The sequence below is a fragment of the Phoca vitulina genome, unplaced genomic scaffold, assembly GCF_004348235.1.
Source record: "Phoca vitulina isolate PV1807 unplaced genomic scaffold, GSC_HSeal_1.0 scaffold107, whole genome shotgun sequence".
NCBI classification, from domain to species: domain Eukaryota; kingdom Metazoa; phylum Chordata; class Mammalia; order Carnivora; family Phocidae; genus Phoca; species Phoca vitulina.
Window position 1 is genome coordinate 1,726,650 of NW_022589810.1, and position 27,157 is coordinate 1,753,806.

General features: G+C 41.3%; 1 protein-coding gene and 1 pseudogene across 1 annotated transcript in view; one reads left to right on the forward strand and one right to left on the reverse strand.

Annotated features, from left to right (window-relative positions):
* LOC116627963 (EZH inhibitory protein-like) overlaps positions 1-27,157 on the forward strand; it is a gene marked incomplete at its 3' end in the record, with an annotated part of 56,241 nt that overhangs the window by 22,937 nt on the left and 6,147 nt on the right. The window lies entirely within an intron of this gene.
* Positions 319-16,726, reverse strand: LOC116627962 (annotated as a pseudogene).

Genomic DNA, 27,157 nt, shown 5'->3' on the forward strand with positions numbered 1-27,157 from the left:
CTCTCTGTTCTTCTTCGGGAGGAATTGCTGTATAAATAGGTATAGATTTGCTATGTCCATGCAGGAGGTAAGTTCAGGCTCTTCCTACATTGCCGTCTTGGGGCAGAACCCTTTGGAATTTTCTACATAGAGAATCATGTCATCTGCAAACAATGACAGTTTTATTTCTTCCTTCCCAATCTGTGTACCTTTTATTATTTCTTTTTATTGAGAATTCCTGGGATGGTGGTTATCACCCCCCAACCTGGCAGGAGGAAACAATACTATACAAAATCACTCAGAAATCATACTGTCCCAACACCCCTGGCCAACACCGAGAAGAGGAAAGTCATTCCCTTGAAAATTGGCCAGTCTGTGTTCATCCAGGAAGGGCTGGGAGAACAGACACAGAGGGGACTATGACATGATACCAGGGGCAGGATGGGGGTCGGTTGGACCCCACACTGGCTCCTCAAAAGCCAGGGGAGAAGCAGATTCACTTTTTCTCTGGGGGAGGGGAGTTCTTCATCACTAAGCTCATTTCTTACCCTTGATAAGGCTGTCAGTTTTCAAAGTGAAAATTTCATCCTGTACATTGAGCACAAGGTTTTCAGCAGTGAGACAGATACAATTCTGTGATGTGGCAGTTGTCTTGGAGATGTTCCGGGCTGCCTGGATCTTGCCCAGTTTGATGTAGCCAGGGTTCTTGCTCAGGGCTTCTCCAAGCCTCCTGGTGGCCTCGGCCTCACCTTCAGCCTACACAGTCTTCTGCTGCTGTTCCTGCTTTGCTTTTTCCACCTGAAACTGGGCTCCCTGGGCCTCCTGCTGAGCTACTTGTTTGGCTTCCATAGCAGCTGCATACTCGCTCGGCTAAAGCTCAGCTCTGTGATGACTATCATCCAGGATAAGGCTGAATTCCTCGGCCCTCGCTGTCAGCTCCCATGAAATCAACAAGGATATCTGGGCCCGCTGGGTAATCAGCTGCAAGGTGTTGAACTTGGCCACACCTCCCTTGAGCACCTCCTTGACAGTTGATGGCAGTCCTCACTCCTCCTAGTCTAGCCCTGGGCACTGGTACATGCTGGGAAGTTCCATGGCATTGGGTTGAGACAGCACTCACAGATGCTTACCATCTGCAGGTCTTCGGTGCCTGTGGGAGAGGAAATTTTTTAGGGTCTGGCCTGAATGTCCTAGATGATGGGGTACTGGAATCAGGGGATCCTAAAGTGAAGGCCCGCATCCGATTAGAGAAATGGGCTCTGTGCCCACCTTCTATGGTGAAACAGACTCATGGATGCCGTAGGCCATGGCGCCGGCCCCCAGCAGCAACTTTAGCACCTTGCCCGTGTCCCTCTATGTCTTTCAAGCTCTGGGCCATGTCTGATCCTGAGGCCAGTGACCCCAAAGGCGAGAATGGGGTGCTGGCCTGCCTCTACCCCACTCCAGTTTAGAGATTGCACCCTTTACATGTGCAGTCCGGGGCCCAAGGTCCTCATAGGAGAAAGGACACCAGAAGGGCCCCAATCTGTATACCTTTTCTTGTCTTGTGTTGTCTTCTTACATTAGCTAGGACGTTGCTGTTGAGGAGGATTGGTGAGAAGGGACATCCTGTCCTTGTTCCTGATGTTAGTAGAAAAGCATCTAGTTAATCACTAGGAAGTGTGATGTTATATGTACATTTTTTTTAAAGATTTTATTTATTTTTATTTGACAGAGGTAGAGAGAGCACAAGCAGGGGGAGCGGCAGGCAGAGGGAGAGGGAGAAGCAGGCTCCCTGCTCAGGAAGGAGCCCGACGTGGGGCTCGATGCCAGGACCCTGGGATCATGACCTGAGCCGTAGGCAGACGCTTAAGGACTGAGCCACCCAGGTGCCCCCCACTTTTTTTTTAAAGATCTCATTTATTTTTATTTGACAGAGAAAAGAGAGAGGGAGAGCACAAGCAGGTGGAGCGGCAGGCAGAGGGAGAGGGAGAAGCAGGCTCCCTGCTCAGGAAGGAGCCCGACGTGGGGCTCCATCCCAGGACCCTGGGACCATGACCTGAGCCGAAGGCAGCCGCTTAACCGACTGAGCCACCCGGGCGCCCCTATATGTACATTTTTATAGATGCTCTTTATTAAGCTGAGGAATTTCCCCAATATTCCTACTTTGCTGAGAGCTTTTATCTTGAATGGCTTTTGCATTTTTGTCAAATGTTTTTTATGCATTGAACGATATGACCGTATGATCATATGCTGATGGGATGGATTACCTTAATTGGTTTTTGCATGTTGAACCAGATTTATATACCTGGAATAAATCCCACTTGGCTGTGGTTTATAATTCTTTTCATACATCATTGGATTTGATTTGGTAAAAATCTGTTGAATATTTTTGCATCTATGTCACAAGATATATCGGTCTGTAATTTTCCATTCTTGTAGTGTCTTTATCTAATTTGATATTAGGGTAATGCTGGCCTCATAGAATGAGTTAGGAAGTGTTCCCTCTGTTCCGTCTATTGAGTTTTTTAAATTAAGATTTATTCATTTGAGAGAGAGAGCGTGTGTGCACGCGAGAGCCGGGGGTGGGGGTGGTAAGGGGCAGAGGGAGAAGGAGAGAGAGAATTTCAAGCCGACTCCCCACTGAGCACAGTGCCCGATGTGGGGCTCGGTGTCAGGACCCATGAAATCATGAACCTGAGCCGGAACCAAGAGTCGGATGCTTAACCCACTGAGCCACCTATAGGCACCCCATCTATTGAGTTTTTAATGTGCAGAATCATTCCTTTCATTTTTCAAGATTGCTGAATATTTTATTTTGAAATCATGCTGTCATATTTCTGATTTTTTTAAATTTGATTCTATTATGTTAATCACCATACATTACATCATTAGTTTTTGATGTAGGGTTCCATGATTCATTGTTTGCATATAACACCCAGTGCTCCATTCAGTACGTGCCCTCTTTAATACCCATCATCAGGCTAACCCAACCCCCCACCCCCCTCCCCTCTAGAACCCTCGGTTTGTTTCTCAGAGTCCATAGTCTCTCATGGTTCGTCTCCCCGTCCGATTTCCCCCCCCTTCATTTTTCCCTTCCTGCTATTTTTTTTAATATATAATGTATTATTTGTTTCAGAGGTACAGGTCTGCGATTCAACAGTCTCACACAATTCATAGCGCTCACCATAGCACATACCCTCCCCAATGTCTATCACCCAGCCACCCCATCCCTCCCACCCCCCACCACTCCAGCAACCTTCAGTTTGTTTCCTGAGATTAAGAATTCCTCATATCAGTGAGATCATATGACACATGTCTTTCTCTGATTGACTTATTTCGCTCAGCATAATACCCTCCAGTTCCATCCACGTTGTTGCAAATGGCAAGAGGTCATTCCTTTTGATGGCTGCATAATATTCCATTGTATATATATACACCACATCTTCTTTATCCATTCATCTGTCGATGGCCATCTTGGCTCTTTCCATAGTTTGGCTATTGTGGACATTGCTGCTCTAAACATCGGGGTGCACATACCCCTTCAGATCCCTACATTTGTATCTTTGGGGTAAATACCCAGTAGTGCAATTGCTGGGTCGTATGGTAGCTCTATTTTCAACTTTTTGAGGAACCTCCATACTGTTTTCCAGAGTGGCTGCACCATGTCATAGTTCTGCTTTAATTTTTTTTATTATTTGTAATATATCCACATATCCACACAGGACAACATAAATGTGGTTATATATACATGTCCCCCCTTTTTTAGTGCAGTCTACTCTTTTCCTTACTTTGGGCTTGAATTTCCACCTCCTTCCTTTCTCAAAAGAAGCCCCTCATTAACCCATTTTAACCATCTAATGTGTATCCTTCTCTATTTTTCTGCACTCTTATAATTCATTACAATAGAAATACACATGCATGCCTGTGTAAACAAATACACAGTTTTTTTGTCGTTGCTACCAAAATAGTATCATATTAATCATACTTTTCTGTATCTTGTATGTTCTATGTAACGATAACCTTGTGTAAATGTCTCCAAGTCAACTTGTGTTGTTCTAATTCATTGTTTTAAATGGTTGTATAATATTTGTGGTGTAGGTATATTATAGTTTATTTACCCTTCTTGTTTTGATGAGCCTTTCATTTTGTTTCCAGTATTACTATAAACATCCTCAGACATATGATGTTATATACTTGTGCTTATATTTCTATGGAATAGATATGCGGGAGTTGGGTTACTGAGTACAAGGTGTGTGTGTGTGTGTGTGTGTGTGTGTGTGTGTGTGTGTGTGTGTGTAGTTTTAATACATGGTTTTACGAGTTTGGGCTCTTAAGTTCCAAAAGTCTTAAGACTTGAGATTTTTCCCCCCAATGTATATGAATAACCTTTTCCCTGCATCTTTACCAATAATTAGAATTATAACGCTTAATGTTTAACAATCTCATGTATGCAAACTAAAAATCTCACTATTTCTCTAATTTGCATTTATCTCACTATCATAGAATTTTAGCTCCCTCTGCCCATATTTATTAATTTATTGGCAATTTAGATTGGCTACTCTGGGAATTCTTGATTCTTATCCTTTTCCCATTTTCTTTAAGTTAGGTTGTCTTTCTTCTAGTCAGTTTGTCAGACTACTTTCTATATAGTTTGGATATTAAAGCCTTGTCATCTTTATTAAAATCTATTTCCTGATTTGTTGTCTGTTTGTGTATCAATGATATGTTTTGTCACTCAAAAAATTTTAATTTGTATATAGTCAAATGTCAGTCTTTAATTTTTTTGAACCTTCAGAGTTTCCAGTGTAGGTGATTTCTCTGACTCCTATATCGTACATCTAGCTTCCTAGCTTTTCTTGCAACATTCATATTGTTTTTCCTATATTTAACTCTAATTCATCTGGATTCTGTGATGTACTGTAGTGTACGTGCTGTAAGATAGCAGTTCAATGTTATTAACAGTCAATTATATGTAAATTTAATTACCACCTTCATTTTAAATTAAATTATATATACACATATGTAATTATATTGGCATTATAGCATATTGGTATCCACTAAGGCAGGACCCCTCACTATTCCTTTTCATAATAACCTTTGCCTACTCTTGGTCATTTATTTTTCCAAATAAACTTTAGATTATTTTATACAATTCCAAAATAAGAAATCCTGTGCATTCTAGTTATTATTGAATTAATTATATTCTAGTTTTATGATATTAATGAAATCTTCTCATCCAAGAACATAGTTTGTCTTTCTAATTGCTCAGGTTTTGTTTTCTGTCTTTCCAAGAGATTTTATGGTTTTCTTCATATAACTCTGCTTTTCTTGTCAAATTTATTTCTAAATATTTTGTATTGTTTCACCATAATAAATGGAATGTTTTCCCAGTTCCTGCTTCCTTCCTCCTTAACTTCTGGTGTTTAAGCTCTACTCTGAGAATCTTGTTTTAAATATTGTCAAAGGTTCACAGAAGTGAGTTGATTTCGGAGATGGTGAAAAAGGTTAAATCACTCGATTATATGGTCCAGTTCTTACCTGGAGGAAACTAGGTAAATTTATCCAACTATCTAAACATCCTCTGCTGTATGTCTTTCATTTGTGTCTCCAGTTCCATTTCGTAGTCTTCTGCACCCTGCTGTTTGCCCCAGGAGTCGACTTTGCCCTCTGGCTTCTGAATGAGCCTGTCCAGTGGGAAGCCCTGTCAGGTCAAAGGGTAGGAGAGTGATGTTGTGACATTTATGCCACTGAGCTCCCTCTCTGTAGGCTCATCATTGGCTGGCTACATCCCTCAAATGAAGGTGTCAGCTTCTGGATAGTGTCCCTCTATACTTAGGTCTCTTGAGCTTGGGATATATGTTAAAGTTCTTTCCCCTCACTCCTTCGGGCCTGGAGTTGCAAAATCACCCTGCAGTTACTAGCCTGGGGAGGCTGATTATCCTTTTTGTTTTCCTTATACCCCTGCCCGCACCTCATTAGTGCCTTTATTAAATTCTCCTGAAGTTACCCAATTTGAGTGTTATCTGTTTCCTGCTGTGACCCTGACTGATACATACTTGTAACTCCATGTATTAGTTCCTCCTTCCTCCTAGTGCAGTCTAACTCAGAGTAACTTAGATGCACTAGATGGATAAAAGCTTTTGGGTTAACTTCAATACATAGTTTGAGATGTCTAAGAGGAAACATACTATGCATGACCTGAGATGTTGTCTAAATCTTCTTTCTGAACCAAGACTGTAAGGCTGTAAGCTTACCCAGGAAAATTCTATTGTCTAGACTGTACAGGACACTCTGCCCAGGCTCCATCATTTCCTTCACCTACAGTATTAACTCCCTTCTCTCTAGCAGACTGGAATGCACTCTCAAGGCTGAGTAAGATTCAGTTTTGCTTCTTTATTCTTGCTGCACTGCAGAAACACAAATACTCTTGCTTTATTGTCTTCTCTGTCTCTTTTCAAAATTCTTGCAGGTTTCAAATCTTTTACATAGTTTTCCAAGTATTGTAGCTATAGTAGGAAATTCTATACAAATTCAAATACAAATTGGTGTGCGTGTTGTGCAAAAAAGTAACAGTTCTCAAAATATGATATCTATTCCAAGATTTATTGCTAGCCATGTGAGTGTGACATTCTGTTTTTAGTCTCTGATTCCTGATTTATGAAACGGAATCATTCTTCTTGGCTCACTGTGAAATATATGATAGTATATGGGGAATTTTAAAACGGCATATCTAGGGGCGCCTGGGTGGCTCAGTCGTTAAGCGTCTGCCTTCAGCTCAGGTCGTGATCCCAGGTCCTGGGATCGAGCCCCACATCGGGCTCCCTGCTCAGTGGGGAGCCTGCTTCTCCCTCTCCCACTCCCCCTGCTTGTGTTCTCTCTCTCGCTGTGTCTCTCTCTGTCGGATTAATAAATAAAATCTTTAAAAAAAAAAACCAAAAAAAACGGTGTATCGTGTGTGTGTGTGTGTGTGTGTGTGTGTGTCTGTCTGTGTCTGTGTGCGCGCACACACACACACGCCCAGTGTGGTGGCGGGGGCAGAATCCTGTTTTTCAGTTTGCTCATCCTGTCCTTTAATATGATGGCAAATGGGCATTTGTTTGAATTTGGTAATCCTTTCTCCAGGATTTCAGACTGGCAATTGATTTATTCTCAATATAGAAAACAGTTGATCCTTTTTAATTTTATTTTTATCATTTCAGTTGACAAACCCCAATGGACATAATAGAATCTTCTTTTGAACCAAAAAGTGCCTGGAGCGCCTGGGTGGCTCAGTAGGTTAAGCGTCTGCCTTCAGCTCAGGTCATGATCTCAGGGTCCTGGGATCTAGCCCCGCATTAGGCTCCCTCCTCGGTGGTGAGTCTGCTTCTCCCTCTTCCTCTGTGATCTCTCTAGCCATCACTCTCTCTCAAATAAATAAATAAAAATCGTAAAAGAAAAATAACCAAAAAGTACCTGAAGGGGCTAAACCCAAGTGGATTTTGTTGGCCAGAATTCCATGGGCCCTTCTTCAGGACCCTGCCTTTGAAGAAGTGAGTCACTTCAGAGATATCCCAGGGAAACTCAGCGTGGGAAAGACTGGCACCCATTCCTTCCAGAGATTACAGTTTCGGAATAATGGCCGATGGACTAAGCCCCACAATGAGATGAACTATGAATTGTTTGAATGTGACAGGAGCTCTGATGTGAGGGCAAACTCTGTGTCATCAGAGGAAAATCCTTATTTGTGATAAAGCCCCATTTTATGATTCATACGATCCTAGTTTTGAGCCCAATGCAGAGCGTATAAGACACATGAAAGGTCTGCATACAGAGAAACCTTCTGAATGCAATGAATGTGATAAACTTTCAGCAGTAGTTCACATCTTATTAGACATCAGAGCTCTCATACGGGGAAAAACCTTATAGTGTAATGAATATGAGAAAGCCTTCAGTCAGAGGTCATCTCTTAATAGGAAATTCATAGTGAGGAAAGCCTTATAAGTGTAATGTATGTGGAATAGCATTTATTTGGAGCTCACATCTTCTTCAGCATCAGGAAAGTCATAGTAGAGAAATACCATCTGAGCGTAATGAACATGGAAAAGCTTTTGGCCAGAGTTCATACCTTATGGAACCAAACAGAGTTTATAGTGGTGAAAACCCTATTTGTGTAGCCCAAGTGGAAAAAGAAAATTAAGGTGGAGATCTTCTCTTAATGACCATTAGAATATCCATAATGGGGAGAAGTCCTATGAGCGCAACCACACGTGATGAAGCCTTTGTGCGGATATCTCACCTTATTCACCATCATCGAATTCACAGTGAAGAGAACTCCTATGAATGCAGTGAGTGTGAAAAGGCCTTCAGTTGGAAATCTCATCTTGTCTGACATCAGAAAACCCACAATGGAAAAAATTCTGTGACTGGGACATGGAATAGGTTCCAATCAGAACCCAGGTTCTGTGGGTTAAGCAATTTTTGGTCTCTAGAAACATGTTGCTGTGGGTGGAATTAGAAAAATACAGTACTTAACTAACACCGATCATAAAGAAGAAAAGACTATAAGAGTAATCATTACTTAGTGTTCAAGTGTAGACAAATGGAGATAAAACCTAAGTCTGATTTACAGGTTTATTAGGTTTCAGATAACCCGAAGCTGAGCCAGGCCCATAATAGACTGTAAAATTCTAATATGCTGATTTAGAGATTTGTTAACAATTCCAATGCCATCCTGATTGTCCCTTAATTGGAGGCAGCATGGCCTCCATCACATACCTTTCACTTACCACCACTGAAACCATGGATATATCTGCTGACTCTCTGAGCATCAGTTTCCTTATCTGTCCAACAGGAGTAACAACACCTATCAACCTTGGGAAGGTTAGCGAAGATTCTGTATATGAAAAATTTCTGGTATAATGTGTGGCACATACTACAGGTGCCATAAATTATTACTAATTATCTAGCTTCTCTGATTTGTGCTTGCCATTCCAGTTCCATTAGAACCAGCACAGCCTGTTTTCTTTATCTTTATGGTGGGAGTGCTTACTTTATAGACCTCTTTGTACAGTTGAAAGAGCCCGGGCTTATGCAGTCAGACATCCCTGCTGCTTTCTAGCTCTGTGACCTTGGCAAGATACTTAATCTCTCCGAGCTTTACAGTTCTTAACTGTAAAAATGGTGATGGTAATGACTGCCTTGCAGAATCGGAGGGATGATTAGAATTACTACTTAGGGAGTACTTGGCACACAGTAGGCATGTAATAAATCATACCCATCATCATTCTCTACTACAAGTCTCTCTCCTTTAGAATAAATTCTTTATAGCTGTGAAACTGATTCTAGCTCTCACTTAAACTAGTGACTTTCTTATATCTCATTCTCACTCAAGAAAAGAGAACGTATCCTGCAAGTAGGCTTTATAGCAGCTTGTGAAAAGACTGGGATTCAGGGCTCTGCAATCTGGATTCAACCTTCCTGTACAGAGTATCTCCTATGTGCCAGGCCATTGACATAGATTATCTGCAGCTCTCACAACTCTGCCTCTTGGGCAAATTGAGGAATATTATCTCCATTTGACCAATAAGAATACTGAGGCTCCGAGAGGTCACATAACTTTCTCAAGTGCTTGAAGCCAGCGTTTGAATACAATTTTGACTGTCACCAAGGGCTATGGTAATTATACCATACTACACTGGTAGCCATTTATTTTATTGAATGCCTACTGTGTCCCCAGCACTGTGCTAATAAGACACACAGGAATCATATTGGATTTTTAGAAAATGAGATAATTGAGGCTCACAGAGGGCTATTTCCCCATCGTTACACAGTTGGTATTGTAATAATAAGTGCTATCATTTATTGAGGGCTTATTGCATGCCAGGCACTGTAGTAGATTCTTGACGTAAATTATTGTATTTGCTTCCCAGAAGTAAGTTTGTGTAAATTTGTTTGCACTTTAAAAAGGGGACAACTGAGGTTCAGAGAGGGTGAAGTAACTGCCCTAAGATGACACAGTGACTAAGCAACAGAACTGGGATTTGGAGCCACTATTTTCTTTATTTTTTTCTTTCAAGATTTTATTTATAGTCAAGTTAGTTAACACAGAGTGTGGTATTACTTTCGGGGGTAGAATTTAGTGATTCATCACCTGCATATAACACCCAGTGCTCATTGCAACAAGTGCCCATCACCCATTTATTCCATCCCCCCACCCACCTCCCTTCCAGCAACCCTCAGTTTGTTCCCTATAGTTGAGTCTCTTATGCTTTGCCTCCCTCTCTGTTTTTATCTTATTTTCCCTTCCCTTCCCCTGTGTTCATCTGTTTTGTTTCTTAAATTCCACATATGAGTCAAATCATATGGTATTTTTCTTTCTCTGACTGACGTATTTTGCTTAGCATAATACCCTCTAGTTCCATCCACGTTGTTGCAAATGGCAAGATTTCATCCTTTCTGATGGCTGAATAATATTCCAGTGTGTGTGTGTGTGTGTGTGTGTGTGTGTGTGTGTGTGTATCACATCTTCTTCATCCATTCTTCAGTTGATGGACATCTCTGGGCTCGTTCCATATTTTGGCTATTGTTTATAGCAGCACTATCCACATTGGGGTGCATGTGCCCCTACAAATCACTATTTTTGTACCTTTGGATAAATACCTAGTAGTGAAATTCCTGGGTTATAGGGTAGTTCTATTTTTATCTTTTTGAGGAACCTCCATACTGTTTTCCAGAGTGACTGAACCAGTTTGCATTCCCACCAACAGTACAAGAGGGTTTCCCTTTCTCCACATCCTCGCCGACATCTGTCGTTTCCTGAGTTGTTACTTTTAGACATTCTGACAGGTGTGAGGTGGTATCTCATTGAGGTTTTGATTTGTATGATGAGTGATATTGAGCATTTTTTCATGTGTCTGTTAGCCTTTTTTTTTTTTTTTTTGTCTTCTTTGGAGAAATGTCTGTTCATATCTTCTGCCCGTTTCTTAAATGGATTTTTTTTTTCTTTTTGTGTATTGAGTTTGATAAGTTCTTTATAGCTCTTGGATACCAGCCCTTTATCCAGTATGTCATTGGCTAATATCTTCTCCCATTCAGGAGGTCACCTTTTAGTTTTGTTGATTGTTTTCTTCACTGTGCAGAAGCTTTTTATCCTGATGAAACCCCAAGAGTTCAGTTTTGCTTTTGTTTCCCCTGCCTCCAGAGACATGTCTAGCAAGAAGTTACTGTGGCCAAGGTCAAAGAAGTTGCTGCCTGTGTTCTCCTCAAGGGTTTTGATGGCTTCCTGTCTCACATTGAGGTCTTTCATCCATTTTGAGTTTATTATTGTGTATGGTGTAAGAAACTGGTCCAGTTTCTTTCTTCAGCATGTCGCTGTCCAGTTTTCCCAACACCATTTGTTGAAGAGACTGTCTTATTTTTCCATTGGATATTCCTTCCTGCTTTGTGGCAGATTAGTTGACCATAGAGTTGAGGGTCTATTTCTGGGTTCTCTGTGCTGTTCCATTGATCTATGTGTCTGTTTCCTTGCCAGTACCATACTGTCTTGATGATTACAGCTTTGTAATAGAGCTTGAAATCTGGAATTGTGATGCCTCCAGCTTTGGCTTTTTTTTTCAACATTCCTTTGGCTATTCGGGGTCTTTTCTGGCTCCATACAATTTTTAGAATTGATTGTTCTGGCTCTGAAAACTGCTGGTGTTATTCTATTAGGGATTGCATTGAATGTGTGGATTGCTTTGGGTAGTATAGACTTTTACTTTTTCACAATATCTGTTCTTACGATCCATGAGCATGGAATGTTTTTCCATTTCTTTGTGTCTTTTTCAATTTCTTTCTTAAGTGCTCTATAGTTCTCAGAGTACAGATTTTTTACCTCGTCGGTTAGTTTTATCCCTATGTATCTTATGGTTTTTGGTGCAATTGTAAATGGGATCGATTCCTTGATTTCTCTTTCTGGTGCTTCATTGTTGGTGTATAGAAATGCAACTGACTTCTGTGTATTGATTTTATATCCTGTGACTTTGCTCAATTCCTGTATCAGTTCTAGCATGTGTTGGTGGAGGCTTTTTTCTTTCTTCTTCTTCTTCTTCTTCTTCTTCTTCTTCTTCTTCTTCTTTTTTTTCTTTTTTTTGAGGAGACTCTTACTTTAAAATCAATTAGCCAACACATAGTACATCATTAGTTTCGGATGTAGTGTTCAATAATTCATCAGTTGCATATGACACCCAGTGCTCATCACATCACGTGCCTACGTTAGAGTTTCATGTGGTCTGCGAAGACTTACAGTTTGACTTCTTCCTTGCCAATTTGGATGCCTTTCATTTCTTTTTGTTGTTTGATTGCTGAGGCTAGGACTTTCAGTACTATGTTGAACAGCAGTGGTGAGAGGTGACATCCCTGTCGTGTTCCTGACCTTAGGGGAAATGCTCTCAGTTTGTCCCCATTGAGGATGGTATTAGCTGTGGATCTTTTTGTATATGGTCTTTACAATATTGAGGTATGTTCTTTCTTTCTTTCTTCCTTTCTTTTTTTAAATTTTATTTATTTGTCAGAGAGAGAGAGCCAGCACAAGCAGGGGAAGCGGCAGGCAGAGGGAGAAACCTGCTCTCTGCTGAGGAGGGAGCCCAATGTGGGACTCGATCCCAGGACCCTGGGATCATGACCCGAGCCGAAGGCAGACGCTTGACAGACTGAGCCACCCAGGTGTCCCGAGGTATGTTCTTTCTATCCGTACTTTGTTGAGGGTTTTTATCAAGAAATGATGCTATACTCTGTCAAATGCTTTTCCTGCATCTGTCATGTGGTTCTTATCCTTTCTTTTATTAATGTGGGGTATCATGTTGATTGAATTGCAGATATTGAAACCACCCCTGCAGCCCAGGATTTGTAGCCACTATTTTCTTTCTTTTTTTTTTTTTTAATTATATTATGTTATGTTAGTCATCATACAATACATCATTGGTTATTGATGTGGTGATCCACGATCCATTGTTTTCGTATAACACCCAGTGCTCCATGTAGTACGTGCCCTCCTTAATACCCATCACCGGGCTAACCAATCCCCCTTCCCCCTCCAAAAAAAACCCTGTTTGTTTCTCAGAGTCCATAGTCTCTCATGGTTCATCTCTCCCACCGATTTCCACCCCCTTCATTTTTCCCTTCCTTCTCCTAATGTCCTCCATGCTACTCCTTATGTTCCACAAGAAGTGAAACCGTATGATAATTGACTTTCTCTGCTTGACTTATTTCACTTAGCGTAATCTCCTCCAGTCCCATCCATGTTGATGTAAGAGTTGGGTATTCATCCTTTCTGATGGCTGAATAATGTTCCATTATATATATGAACTGCATCTTCTTTATCCATGCATCTGTTGAAGGGCGTCTCGGCTCTTTCCACAGTTTGGCTATTGCGGACATTGCTGCTATGAACATTGGGGTGCAGATAGCCCTTCTTTTCACTACATCTGTGTCTTTGGGGTAAATACCCAGGAGTGCAATTGCTGGGTCATAGGGTAGCTCTATTTTTAAATCTTTGAGGCACCTCCACACTGTTTTCCAAAGTGGCCGTACCAACTTGCATTCCCACCAACAGTGTAAGAGGGTTCCTCTTTCTCCACAACCTCTCCAACATTTGTTGTTTCTTGCCCTGTCCATTTTTGCCATTCTAACTGGTGTAAGGTGGTATCTCAGTGTGGTTTTGATTTGAATTTCCCTGATGGCTAATGATGATGAACATTTTTTCATGTGTCTGTTAGGCATTTGTATGTCTTCTTCAGAGAAGTGTCTTTTCATATCTTCTGCCCATTTTTTGACTTGATTATTTGTTTTTTGGGTGTTGAGTTTGAGAAGTTCTTTATAGATCTGGATACCAGCCCTTTATCTGTAGTGTCATTTGCAAATATCCTCTCCCATTCTGTGGGTTGCCTCTTTGTTTGTTGACTGTTTCCTTTGCTGTGCAGAAGCTTTTTACCTTGATGAAGTCCCAAGAGTTCATTTTTTGCTTTTGTTTCGCTAGCCTTTGGAGATGTTGGATACAATTCTCTTTATCAGACATGAGTTTTAGTAAATATTTTTCTTCCAGTCTCTGGTTTGCCTTTCATTTCTTAACAGCCTCTCTTGCAGAGTGCAAGTTTTTTATTTTTAATAAAGTCCAACTCAGCTTTCTTTTTTTTCTTTTTCATGGATGCTACTTCTGGTGTTCTGTATAAAAGCTCAGCAGCAAACACAAAGTCATGTTGATTTTCTCCTACGTTTCCTCCCAGATGCTTTATATTTTGAATTTTAAATATAGACCCTTGGTCCATTTTGAGTTAATTTGTGTAGAAGTGTCAGGTCTGGGGCTCGGTTAAACTTTTTTGTCCTTGGATTCCAATTTTTTCCAGCACCATTTATTGAAAAGACTATTCTTTCTCCATCAAATTGTGCTTGTATCTTTGTCCCGTTCAACTGAGTCATATTTGTGCAGGTCTGTTACAGGTTTGCTGTTCTGTGCACTGAGCTCTGTGTCTGTTCTTTGCCAGTACCACACTGTCTTAATTACTACAGCTTTATAATAAGTCTTGAAATCAGATAATATGAGCCCTGGACCTTTGTTCTTCTTTTTCAGAATTGTGAATTCTTCTTTTTCAGAGTTTTTCAGAATTATCTATTCTAGAGCCTTTGGTATTCAATATAAGTTTTAGATCAGTATGTCGGTATCGTCACAGAGCTTGCTGCAATTTTGATGGGTATTCTGTTGTTTCTATAGATAAGTTTGGGAAGAATTGAAATTTTAACAAGTGCGAGTTTTCCAGTCCACGTATATGAAATCTCTCTCTTTTTAGCTAGATTTTCTTTGATTTCTACATCATTGTTTGTGGTTTTCCACAAACAGATCCTGTATATATTTGTTATATTTATACCTAAGTACTTCATATATAGGGTTGCTATTGTAAAAGGTAGTTTGGGGGTGGGGGATGTTAGTTGGAGACTAACCCTTTATCCAATTAAAAACTGTGCAGTAGACATGAACACACATTTCTTCAAAGAAGACATACAGATGACCAACTGACACATGAAAAGATGCACAACATCACTCATCATCAGGGAAGTGCAAATCAAAACCAAAATGAGCTATCACCTCATGCCTGTCAGAATGGCTAAAGCCCAAAACATAAACAACAACTGTCGGCGAGGATTTTGAGGAAGAGGAACCCTCGTGCACTGTTGGTGGGAATGCAAACTGGTGCAGCCACTGTGGAAGGACAGTATGGAGGGTCCTCAAAAAATTAAAAATAGAACTATCATATGATCCAGTAATAGCACTACTGGATATTTACCCAAAGAATACAAAAACACTAGGTCGAAGGGATATATGTACCCCTATGTTTATTGCAGCAGTATTTACCATAGCCAAATTATGGAAGCAGCCCAAATGTTCACCGATAGATGAATGGATAAAGATGTGTGTGTGTGTGTGTGTGTGTGTGTCTGTGTCTGTGTGTGTGTATGTGTGTTTTATACAGAACACCAGAAGTAGAATCCCTGTATACTAACACACACACACACACACACAAATATGCATACACACACAATGCAATATTATTCAGCCCAAATGTTCTTCAGTAGATGAATGGATAAAGATGTGGTACACGCACACACACACACAGACACACACACACAGGAATATTATTCAGCCATATAAAAGCATGAAATCTTGCCATTTGCAACGACATGGATGGATCTAGAGAGTATAAGGCTAAGCAAAATAAGACAGTCAGAGACAAGTACCATATGATTTCACTCATATGTGGCATCTAAGAAACAAAAGTGAGCGGAAAACAAAAGAGACAAACCAAGAAACAGACTCTTAACTATAGAGAATAAGCAGATGGTTACCAGAAGAAGGGAGGTCAGGTGAAATAGGCGAAGGGGATTAAGAGTACACTTATTTTGATGAGCACTAAGTAATATATGGAATTGTTGAATCACTATCTTGTACACCTGAAACTAATATAAAACTGTTTTTTTAACTACACTGGAACTAGAAACAAACAAACAAACAGTAACTGTGAGAGAAGACTCAGAAATGGACATGGTTGAAGACCTGAAGAGAGTTAATCACTTTTTTTAAAAAGGTAATTTTAAAAAAATATATCAAATTCTGATTGTTCAGTATTCATGTATAGATAGGTAAGCAATTGCCATGTGTGTATTGTACCTTCTATTGTGGGGGCCGTACTAAACTCCCTTATTAATGCAGCAGTGTTTTGTAGATTCTTTGGTGTTCTCTACATAAATAATCGTGTCCTCTGCAAATAAAAATTGTTGTATTTCAACATTTCCAATCTGCACACCTTTTTTTTTTTTTTTTTAAGATTTTATTTATTTATTTGACAGAGAGAGACACAGCGAGAGAGGGAACACAAGCAGGGGGAGTGGGAGAGGGAGAAGCAGGCTTCCCACTGAGCAGGGAGCCTGATGTGGGGCTCGATCCCAGGACCCTGAGATCATGACCTGAGCCGAAGGCAGACGCTTAACGGCTGAGCCACCCAGGCGCCCGTGCACACCTTTTAATTCCTCTTTCCTTTCTTACGTAACAAGCTGGGATTCCATTACATGTTGAATAGGAGTGATGACAGCAGACATGTCTGGGGGTGGGGAGCGTCTGACTGTTTTCCTTCAGCATGACATTACCTGTAGGTTTTTCATAGATCTTTTTCATCAGGTTGGGAATGTTCCCCTCTATTCCTGGTTTGCTGAGAGTTTTAAACATGAAGCCTGTTGAATTATCAAGTGCTGTCTGCATCGCTAGATATGACCATATGATTTTTGTTCTTTAGCCTGTTGATGAGGTGAACTATATCCATTGATTTTCAAATGTTGAACTGGTCTTGTGTGCCTGAGAGATATCCCGTTTGGTCGTGGTATACAGTTCTTTCTATGCATTGTTGGATTCAATTTGCTGATACGTTGTTGAGGAATTTTATGACAGTGTTCATGAGAGATCATGGTGTGTAGTTTTCCTTTCTTGCAATGTCTTTGTCTGTCTTGCTATTAAGGGAAATGCAGACCTCAGAGAATGAGTTAGGAAGTGTTGTCCTGCTTCTATTTTCTGGAAGAGATGGTGGCAAATGGGAATCATTTTTTTTTTTTTTCTTTAAATGTTTGTTTGGAATTCACTAAGGAAAGAGTCTGGGCCCAGGGCATAAATATATAACTGTTCACCTTATCTATTTTTCTGCGTGAGATTTGGTGGCTAACGTCTTTCAAGGAATCTGGCCATTTCCTCTAATGGATCAAATTTGCAGGCATAGGATTGCCGATGGCATTACTGTATTATCCTTTTAGTGCCCACGAGATCAGTAGTGATGTCCATTCTTTCCACTCAGATATTGGTAAGTTGTGTCTTCTCTTTTTTTTCTTGGCCAGAAAGAGGTTTGCCTCTTTTATTGGCCTTTGCAAAGAACCAGCTTTTAGTGTCATTGATCTTTGCTACATTTTTCCTGCTTTCGATTTCATTGTTTTCTGCTCTGATTTTTATGATGGATTTCCTTCTGTTTACTTTAGGCTTAAATAGGTCTCTTTTCCTACTTTCTTAAGGTTATTGATTTTAGATTGTTCTTCTTCTCCAGTATGTGAATGTATGCTCTAAATTTCATCTCCCTCTGAAGTATTGCTGTTTCACAATAATTTTAATAAGTTTTATTTTCATTTTAATTGAGTTCAAAATGTCTTTAAGTGTTTCTGGAGCCTCCTTCTTTCGTCCATGTGTCGATTAGAAATGTTTTGTTCCATTTCCAAACATAGGCAGCTTATCCATCTACTTTTTTTTTTTTTTAAAGATTTTATTTGTTTATCTGACAGAGAGCTAGAGAGAGAGCACAAGTAGGCAGAGCGGCAGGCAGAGGGAGAGGGAGAAGCAGGCTCCCCGCTGAGCAGGGAGCCTGACGCAGGGCTGGATCCAGGACCCCGGGACCATGACCTGAGCCGAAGGCAGATGCTTAACTGACTGAGCCACCCAGGCGCCCCTCCATCTACTTTTCTGTTGTTGATTTCTAGCTTGATTCCACTGTGGTGTGAGAACCTACTTTGTGTGAGTCCTATTCCTTTATATTTGTAGGGGTGTGTTTTCTGTCCCCACATATTGTCTATCTTTGTCAGTGTTCCCCGTGAGCTTGAGAGGCTATGGATTCCGCTGTTGTTGAGTGGTGGAGTGTTCTATACAGGTCAAGTAGATTGAGTTGATGGATAATGCTGTTCAGGTTATCTGTATCTTTTCGGTATCTGCTTGTCCGCCTGCTTGATTTACCAATTAGTGACAGAGGGGTGTTGAAATCTCTCACTACCATCAGGGATGTATGTATTTCTCCTTGACCTTTTATCAGGTTTTGCCTCATGTATTTTGACACCGTTTAACATTGTTATCAGGGGCTTACACAGTTAGGATTGTTATGTCCTCTTGGAGAATTGACTCCTTAATCACTATGTGATGCCCCTCTTTATACTTGGCAATTTTCCTTGTTCCGAAGTCTGCTTTATCTGAAATTAATGGAGCTCCTGCACCTTGCTTTGGCTTGGTGTTAGCATGGTAAACCTTTTCCTGTCCCTTTACTTTTAAGCTATCTGCACCTTTGTGTTGAGTGTGAGGTTCCTGTAGGCAACTTATACTTGGTATACTTGGATCTTTCTTGTGTCCACTCAGAAAATCTCTCTTTAGCGGGTGTACTTAGGCCATTCTCATTTAAAGTGATTATTGATATAATTGGATCGATATTTGCACCTGTTTTCCCCTCTTTTAGCTTATTGCTTATACTGCTTCTCAAACTGTTTCCAGTGGTTGCCCTAGAGTTTACAATATACACTTTTACTAAGCCAAGTCCACCTTCCAGTAACACTATATGGCTTCACGTGTAGTGCTGCAGGTGCCTTATCACAGAGTGTTCCTAATTCCTCCCTCCCATTGCTTGGGATACTTCTGTCTTCCCTTTCATCTGTCTGTGTGCTATGATGACGCAGTACATTGTGCTATCCTGTTTCAGAGAAGAGTCATCTTTCAGATGACACAAGAATAAGAAACATAAAAGACGTTATTTTACCTCCATTTTACTTCACGAGTCTCTTCCTTTCATTAGGTAGACCCGCGTTTCCGACCCATATCATTTTCCTTCTGCCTGAAGGACGTCTCTTAACATTTCTTGCGAGGCAGATTTCCTGGAGATGAATTTGCTCAACTTTTCTTTGAGAAAATCTTTACTTTTTGTTCATATTTTACTGGAAATAGATTTCTAGGTAGATGGTTTTCCTTTTCAAACAGCACCTTAAATATTTCATTTCACTCTACTCCTTCTTTGCATGGGTCGTGATGAGAAGTCAGCTGTAATTCTTATTCACATTCCTCGATAGGTAAGATGACTTTCTCTTTGTTTTTAATTTTATACAGTTTGAATATAACAAGTCTAGGGGTGTGTGTGTGTGTGTGTGTGTGTGTGTATGTGTGTGTGTGTGTTTTTGTGTGTGTGTACTTAGTGTATATGCTGCTTGGTATTCACTGAGATTCCTGAATCTATGGTTTGGTGTCTGTCACTTATTTTGGGCGTTCTTGGCCCTTATGGCTTCCAATTTTCCTTCTTCTCTGTTATCTCTACTTCTTTCCTTTTTTGGAGTTTGGATTAATATGTGAAACGTTTTCCAATTTCACATGACAGGATGTTCAGTTATGGGTTTTTTTTTTTTTTCTTTTTCTGTTATTATTTCTTAGCATTTCTGTTTGGAAAGTTTTATTGACCTATGACTTATCTTCAAGCTCACCAATTCTTTCCTCCATTGTGCTGAGTCTACTGACAAACCCTCCTTTCTGTTACTGTGTTTTAATTTTCTAGTATTTCCTTTTAATTCTCACTCAGAATTTCCATCTCTCTGCTTACATTACCCGTCAGCTTTTGCATGTTGCCTATTTTTCCATTAGAGCCCTTAACAAATTAATCATAGTTATTTTAAATCCCCTATTTGACAATTCCAAAATACGCGTCATATCAGAGGCTGGCTCTGATGCTTGCTTTGTCTCTTCATTCTCTTAATTTTCGTCCTGCTTTGTAATTTTTTTGTTGAAAGCCAGACATGTTTGTCTGGGTAATAGGACCTGAGGTAACTAGGCATTTAGTGTGAATATTTATATTAATCTGGCTTGTTATGTTTGCTGTAGCTGTAAGTGCCAGAAGCTTCCAGTTCTTCGAGTGTCCTTATTTTGGTGCCCTCTCTTGAATTTGAGCTTCCCAAATCACTCCTGTTCACAGGGAATCTGCGGTTTTGCAGTGCTTTCAGCTATAATCCATAGTTATTTCTCTGGAGCCCCATTGATGTGGTAAGGTGTGGGGAGAGGGAGGTAATTCTGTAGCTTCATGGTTAAATCTCTTGTCTTTTAGTGGGGGCCGTGTCTCTGGGCTGCAGCCTTCACAGGTGTATCTCCAGTGGCGTTGCCTTCTCCCATGCCCTCTATCCTTTCCCTGGCTGCAGTGTTCTCAAATTAGTTCCTGGAAGGCTTGACCCCTATTGCCTACCCCGTTTCCCTCAGGTGGGACAGGAAGTCTAGAGGGGGCCTGTGTGGGAGGAATACTCTTCCTCCACCTAGGGTAAAGCTCTAGCCAATTGTTTTCCCTGGAGAGTAGGCCTCTGTCATGGGGAAGGCTCTAGGGGTTATTTTGACAATGATTACTCTTCCTCTCTCCCAGCCAGAAGAACTAAGGCACCTTTCTCAGAACTTCACCATGAAAATCCATTTCCTGGAGTGAAAGACCATGAACATGTGGCTGCCCCCTAAGACTTCAGGGGATGGAAGGGGGGGCAGGGTGGAGATGTGGTAGGGGAAGCAGATTCTCACTCTCCTGTTAGTCCAGACTCAGCTTCAAGCAATTCAACTTATTTACCATTTGAGTGCTCTTACCAGTTTATGACTACAGAGGATTCTGATCCAGGAAAGCAGATCTCAGTTTCGACGGTCTGAATTCAACACTCTCTCGAGATTTTATGTGGTGGTTTGCCCTGCCACCTCAGTACTCTGATGAGTCAAAAAAAAAAAAAAATAGGTTGCTTCAGCTTTTGCAGTGTTTTCTTGTTTTAAGGAGGGATTGCTGATTTCTACCCTGTTTTATATGTTGGAGCTGAAACCAGAAGTCTCATTTGTGCCCAATTTTGAAACCCAGCATAGTCATTATAAACCTATGATTTGCAAATATCATGGTTAAGTACCAAGAGAAGCAGATGCAAGTTGAAAGTATTTGTCTGAGTGAGCCAGTAGGAAGAGTGTGGTGTTTGTGGTGGGAAGAGTGATGGGGCATAGTGTGTGTGTGGGGGGGGCGGTGTGTGGAGGGGTTGGATTTAGAATCAAGTGATTCCTACTTTCATTCAATGCTAGTATTATTTAACCTTTAAAATCTCTCTCCCCCCCAACACACACGTGTGTGTGTGTGTGTGTGTGTGTGTGTGTGTTTTGAGAAAATTAAGAAATAGGTGATGCATTTTATGTAGAAATAGTCTGCAGAGATTTTACGTAGAAGAATATAAAGCAATTGTAAGCATGATTTCAAGGAGCTTGAATAAACACCCCCAAATACATACAACTCCTGAAACAGTCTCTCTCGGTTGTGGATGTCAGCCGTCACTGTTCGTTAACTATTTGTTTGTGGATGTCAGCTGTCACTAATATGCATGTACTACTTACGATCGCGGCAGGTTTGCACCCTACTTGGCTAGGGTAATAATGTGAAAGTTGCCCTGTCCTAAGTCTTGGGGAAGCAATGAAAGAGAGGGGACTAGAATCCCATTTCACGAGTGAAGAAACTAAGGCTAAAAGAGATTAAGTAACTTGCTGAAAAGTCATGCACAAGTAAGGTCTTGGACAGTGTCCCAAGTCTATCTGATATCAGCACCGATGTCCTGTCTGGAATACTTCTCTGCCTATCCTGGAATGTACATTTTTGAAGAGTCGCAGCTTTATCAGAAAATGGTGTTATTTTTTTCAACTGGATTTGGGAACCAAACTTACTGAGACAAGTACAAGGAGAGATGAATACCATCATCCAGTTCTTTTCAGAAATCACAAATTCCTAAGCCTTATTAAATTGATGTAGAAGCTAGAAACCAAGATGGAAATCTTCCAAGTTTATTTAATAAAGATAGCCTAAACCCTGATTCCCAGACCCGGAAAAGACGGTACGTGGACACAAGCCCACAGGTCCACATACACGCACAATGCACAAGCCCACGTGCACACTCCCACATGTGCCCTCACACACACAAATATGGATCTATCTCACTTAGGAGCATAGATTTAATGTTTTATCCATCAATTTGGAGTCTGTAGTGTTTAACGATATATAGAAAATCTACCACATCCTGGTAGTTTTTCATGTCAGGAGAGGATATTGTAATATTGAGAAATATTTTAGTATTTTAATAATCCATTTTATCAATAGGGCCAAGGAGGAGAAAACATATCATTTGAAATGCTGGGGAAGAAATTCAAGAAATTCAGCCCATGTCTGACAAACAGTCTGTGGGCCTTCTTAGTTCTTGCCTTCAGCTGAAAAAATTGCATTAAAACCCTTTACTACTACCCATCCACAACCCCTTATCTGAAACCCTTGGGACCAGCTGTTGCAGAATTCATATACCATACTTTCCATAAGAGCCATAAGCATGGTCTGGAATAGCACTGCTGAATCTAATAAAACAATATTTCCACAGAGAAACACAAATATTCATGCTGAGAAGGATAAATAAAGACTAAAAACAGCCTCCTGTCAGTTCGGGTCATGTTTTACGTGCATATGAGACAGGAAAAATAACGCTGGTTTTCATAGCCTTTGAGATTTCAGACTTACAGTAAGGGATTTTGATTCTGAAGTGTGTTTCTGTCAGTTCTTTTTGCATTCTTTAAAAAAAGGATTTTATTTATTTACTTGCCAGAGAGAGAGAAGGAACACAAGCAGGGGGAGTGGGAGAGGGAGAAGCAGGCTCCCCATGGAGCAGGGAGCCCGATGCGGGGCTCGATCCCAGGACCCCGGGATCATGACCTGAGCCGAAGGCAGACGCTTAACTGACTGAGCCACCCAGGCGCCCCACTTTGCATTTTATATGTGTTTTTCCCCGCTATTTTTGGTAGATTTCCCTTTTATTGAAGTATAACATACAAAGAGGAGAGAGCACCAGTCATAAATGACAGCAATTTGATGACATTTCACAAAGTGAACACATGCGTGTAACCACCACCGAGATCAAGATATACGACATTACTGGTGCCCCAGAAGCCTAAACTGTGTCCTTCTCTAATGATTACACCTGACAGTTAACGACTCTTCTGACCTATGTCACCCTAAGGGTTTTTTGGGCTGTTTTTAAACTCTCTACAAATAGAATTATCAATCATGTGCCTTTTTATGCCTGCCGCCTTTTGCTCAATGTTCTGATATTGAGATCTGCCCATGTTGTTGCACGCAGGGATATTTGCCTGTTTCATGTCTGTATGGTATTCTCTACTATGAGTATACCACACTGTATTCACTCAGCTGTTGATAGATGTTCGGATTGTTTCCAGTTCCTGACTATCATCGATAATGATGCCGTGAACGTTTTTATTCATGTGTTTTGGAGAACATGTTTGCACTTCTGTTTGATTATATACATGGATTGTGTGGTAGCCAGAATTCCATGATGATGCCCAGTGACCCTTGTCTTTGCACAATCTCCTCCCATTGGGTGTGGATGGAACCTGTGGACATGATGAGATAGCCCTCCCATGATGATGTGAAATTATATAGCAAAAAGGATTTTGCAGATGTAATTAAGGCCACAGAGCAGATGACCTTAAGCTAGGGAGATTGTTCGGGGTGGGCCAGACCTAATCAGGGGAACACTTGCAAGGGCCTAGGCCCCCTTCCGAAAGAGAGATTTGAGGCACGGGAGAGCGTGTTCAGGGGGCCACATGGTGAGGAACTGAAGGCAGCCTCTAGGAGAGGAGTGCTGTCCCTGGCTGACAGCCAGTGAGAGAAAGGGGCCTCAGTCCTCCAGCGGCCTGGAACTGACTTCGGCCAACAACATGGATGTGTTTGGAAGGGACTCTTCCCGAAAGCCTCCAGAAAGGGGCACAGCAAGTCCACTGCCCTCTCACCCTGTGAGATCCGGAGCAGGGAAGCCAGTCACACTGGGCACAGACTTCTGACCTGCACAACTGTGAGCTAAGAAATGGGGATTGTTTTATGCTGTCAGGAGCATGGTCATTTATTCCACACCAATAGGAAGCCAGTACAGATTTTGGTACCTGAATGTGGGGTGCCGCCACTGCAAACAGCTAAAGATGTAGGCCTGGCTTTGGCACTGGGTAGTGGGCGAGGGCTGGAGGAAATTTGAGGTGCACGCTAGAGAAAGCCTAAGTGGCCTCAGGAAAAGCCCTGATTGCCTCGGACAGACTGTTAGTAGAAATCTGAACTTTAAGGACATCGCTGGTGAGGGCTCAGAAGGAAGCAAGGGACACGTTATGGAAACTGGAAGAAGGGGGATCCCTGCTACGTAGTGGCAGAAAGTTTAACAAGATTGTTGCCTGCGGTTATGTGGAAAGAAGAAAATATAAATGACAAACTTGGCTCTATGGCTAAGGGAGAGGTTGGAGGTAGCGGAATTTGGATAGCATAATAGAAAAACCTAGATTGCCTTGAGCAGAGTGTTAGTGCCGATCTGGAATTTAAAAACCAAGGATTATTCTAGGCTTTGAAACTTTATCAAAGAATTCTGGCTGTTGTTCTCCCAGCTGGATTTCCAAACTGCTTTGGGACTCTAACTCCTTTCTGCCTTCCTATCCCCACCCCTCTTTTCAAACCGGAGTGTTCTAGCTGTTATCTCATGCCCATCCCACCGTTGTGTGTTGGGGAAGATAGCTCGTCTGTCACTTTAGTGTCACCAGTCCTCAGCTGGAGAGGGATTGTGCCCCAGGAGTTGTACTGCATGGATCATACCCAGGAAACCTCACCCATGCCTGATTTGGATGACTAGGATGATGAGATTCTGGACTTTGAGCTATGCAGTTTTGATGAGCTCTTGGACTTGAGCTGTTGCCATAATACCATGAGAAATTTGGAGACTGTGGGATGGAGTGAATGAACTTTGTATGTGGGACAGACTGGATCGCTGGATCACTGGGGGCCAGAGGGCATACTGCGGTAGGCAAAACTCTAAGAGGACTCCAAGTGACCCTCAACCTTGTATAATCCCCTCTGGTTCAGTGTAAGAGGAGCCCATGAATATGGTCAGATATCACTCCTGTGATGATTATGTTACATTACATGGGAAAAGAGATTTTGTAGCTATATTAAGGTCCCAAGTCAGTAGACCTTCAAATAAGGAGGTCATCCTGGGTGGGCCAGCCTTAATCAGGTGAGCCCTTAAAAGGGGGGGCCCCTCCTGAGAGACTCAAGCATGAGAGGGTGTCTGGAGGGGTCCATGTGGCAGGGAACTGCGGGCAGCCTCTAGGAGCTGAGAGTGGGACTGAATTCTGCCAATAACCCAAATGAGCTTGGCAGTGGACTTCTCCTCAGAGCCTCCACAAAGAAACACAGTCTGCCCAACACTTGATTTCACCCTGTGATACACTGAGCAGAGAACAAAGGCATGTCACACGTGGACTTCTGACCTACAGAACTGTGAGCTAATAAACAGACATTGTTTTTAAGTAGCTGAATTTATGGTACTTTGTTATGCAGGAATAGATCATTAATACAGATGGCATTCCTGGGTTATAGAGGATGTACATGTTCAGCTTTGATAGATAGTGCCAGTTTTCCAAAGAGGTGGTACCAATTTACACTTGCACCAGCATTAGAGAGTTCCTCCATATCCTCACCTAATCTTGATATTGTTAGTTGTCTTGGCTATTCTGATAGATGTTTTGTCAGGGATTTTATTATTTTTTTTTAAGATTGTTTATTTATTTATTTATTTATTTAGAGAGCACGTGCGAAGAGGGGGGAGGGGCAGAGGGAGAGGGAGGGGAGAGAGAGAGAGTCTTAAGCAGACCCTGTGCTGAGCACGGAGCCCAGTGCTTGGGGCTCGATCTCACAACCCTGAGACCTCGACCTGAGCCAAAACCAAGAGTCCGAGGCTTAACAGACTGTGCCACCCAGGCGCCCCAGCTCACTGGGATTTTAATGTACATATCCCTGGTGACTGAGGTTGAGTAGCTTTTTGTTTGCTCATCGGTTAGTTAGTCGGATGTCCTGTTTTGTGAAGGTCCTGTTCAAATATTGTGCCAGTTTTTCATTGCATTGTCTTTTTTTTTTCCTTCTTGATTTTAGGAGGTATTATATCCTGTACATGAGACGTCCATGAAATATACATGTTGCAAAACCTTTCTCCCATTCCAAGGTTTATCTTTTCACTCTCTAAATGTGTCTTTTGATGAACGGGAGTCCTTATTTTGATGAAGTCCAAATTACCAATGTTGTTTCCCTTTCTCATTAGTGCTTTCTGTGCACTGTTGCCACTCTCTTTGCCAATCCCAAGGTCATAAATATTTGTTCATAACGTTATTTTCAATAAGCTTTAACTTCTGGAATTAATTTTTGTGTACGGCGTAAGTTAGGGGCCAAAGTTATTTTTTTCCCCAAGTGGATGGATATCCAGTGTCTAGCTTCACTTATTTAAAAGACCATCCTTTCCCCAGAGCACTCTAAGTGGCACAATTGTTGTAAATGTGGTGACTGTGCTTGTGCGAGTCTATTCGTGGACGCTTCTCTTTGTGTCTTTTGGCCTGTTTGTCTTTTCTTGTGCTCATACCACACTATCTTAATTATGGCGTCAGAGCTGGTCTTGCTATCTGGCTGTGAAAGTCCTGAAAAGTCTTGGTTTTTGTTTTAGATGGCGTTGGCTGTTCTTGGATCTTTGTTATCCGTATATAATTTAGAAGCAGCTTGACAATTTCCGTTTTCAAAAGAAAAAAAAAAACTGCTGGGAATTTGATTGGGAATGCATTGAATCCATAGATCAGTTTCACAAGAATTCTCTCTTCCATTCACTTTCATACTGTTGTCTTCCAGTACATAAACATGACATATGTCTGATTTATGTAGGCTGTCTTTAATTTCTCTCGGAAGTGCTATCTGTGGGCAGAGGTCTTGGGACTCCTTTGTTAGATTTGTTCCTAGGTGTTTGTTCTCTTCTGATGCTGTAATAGATGGCATTTGAAAATTTT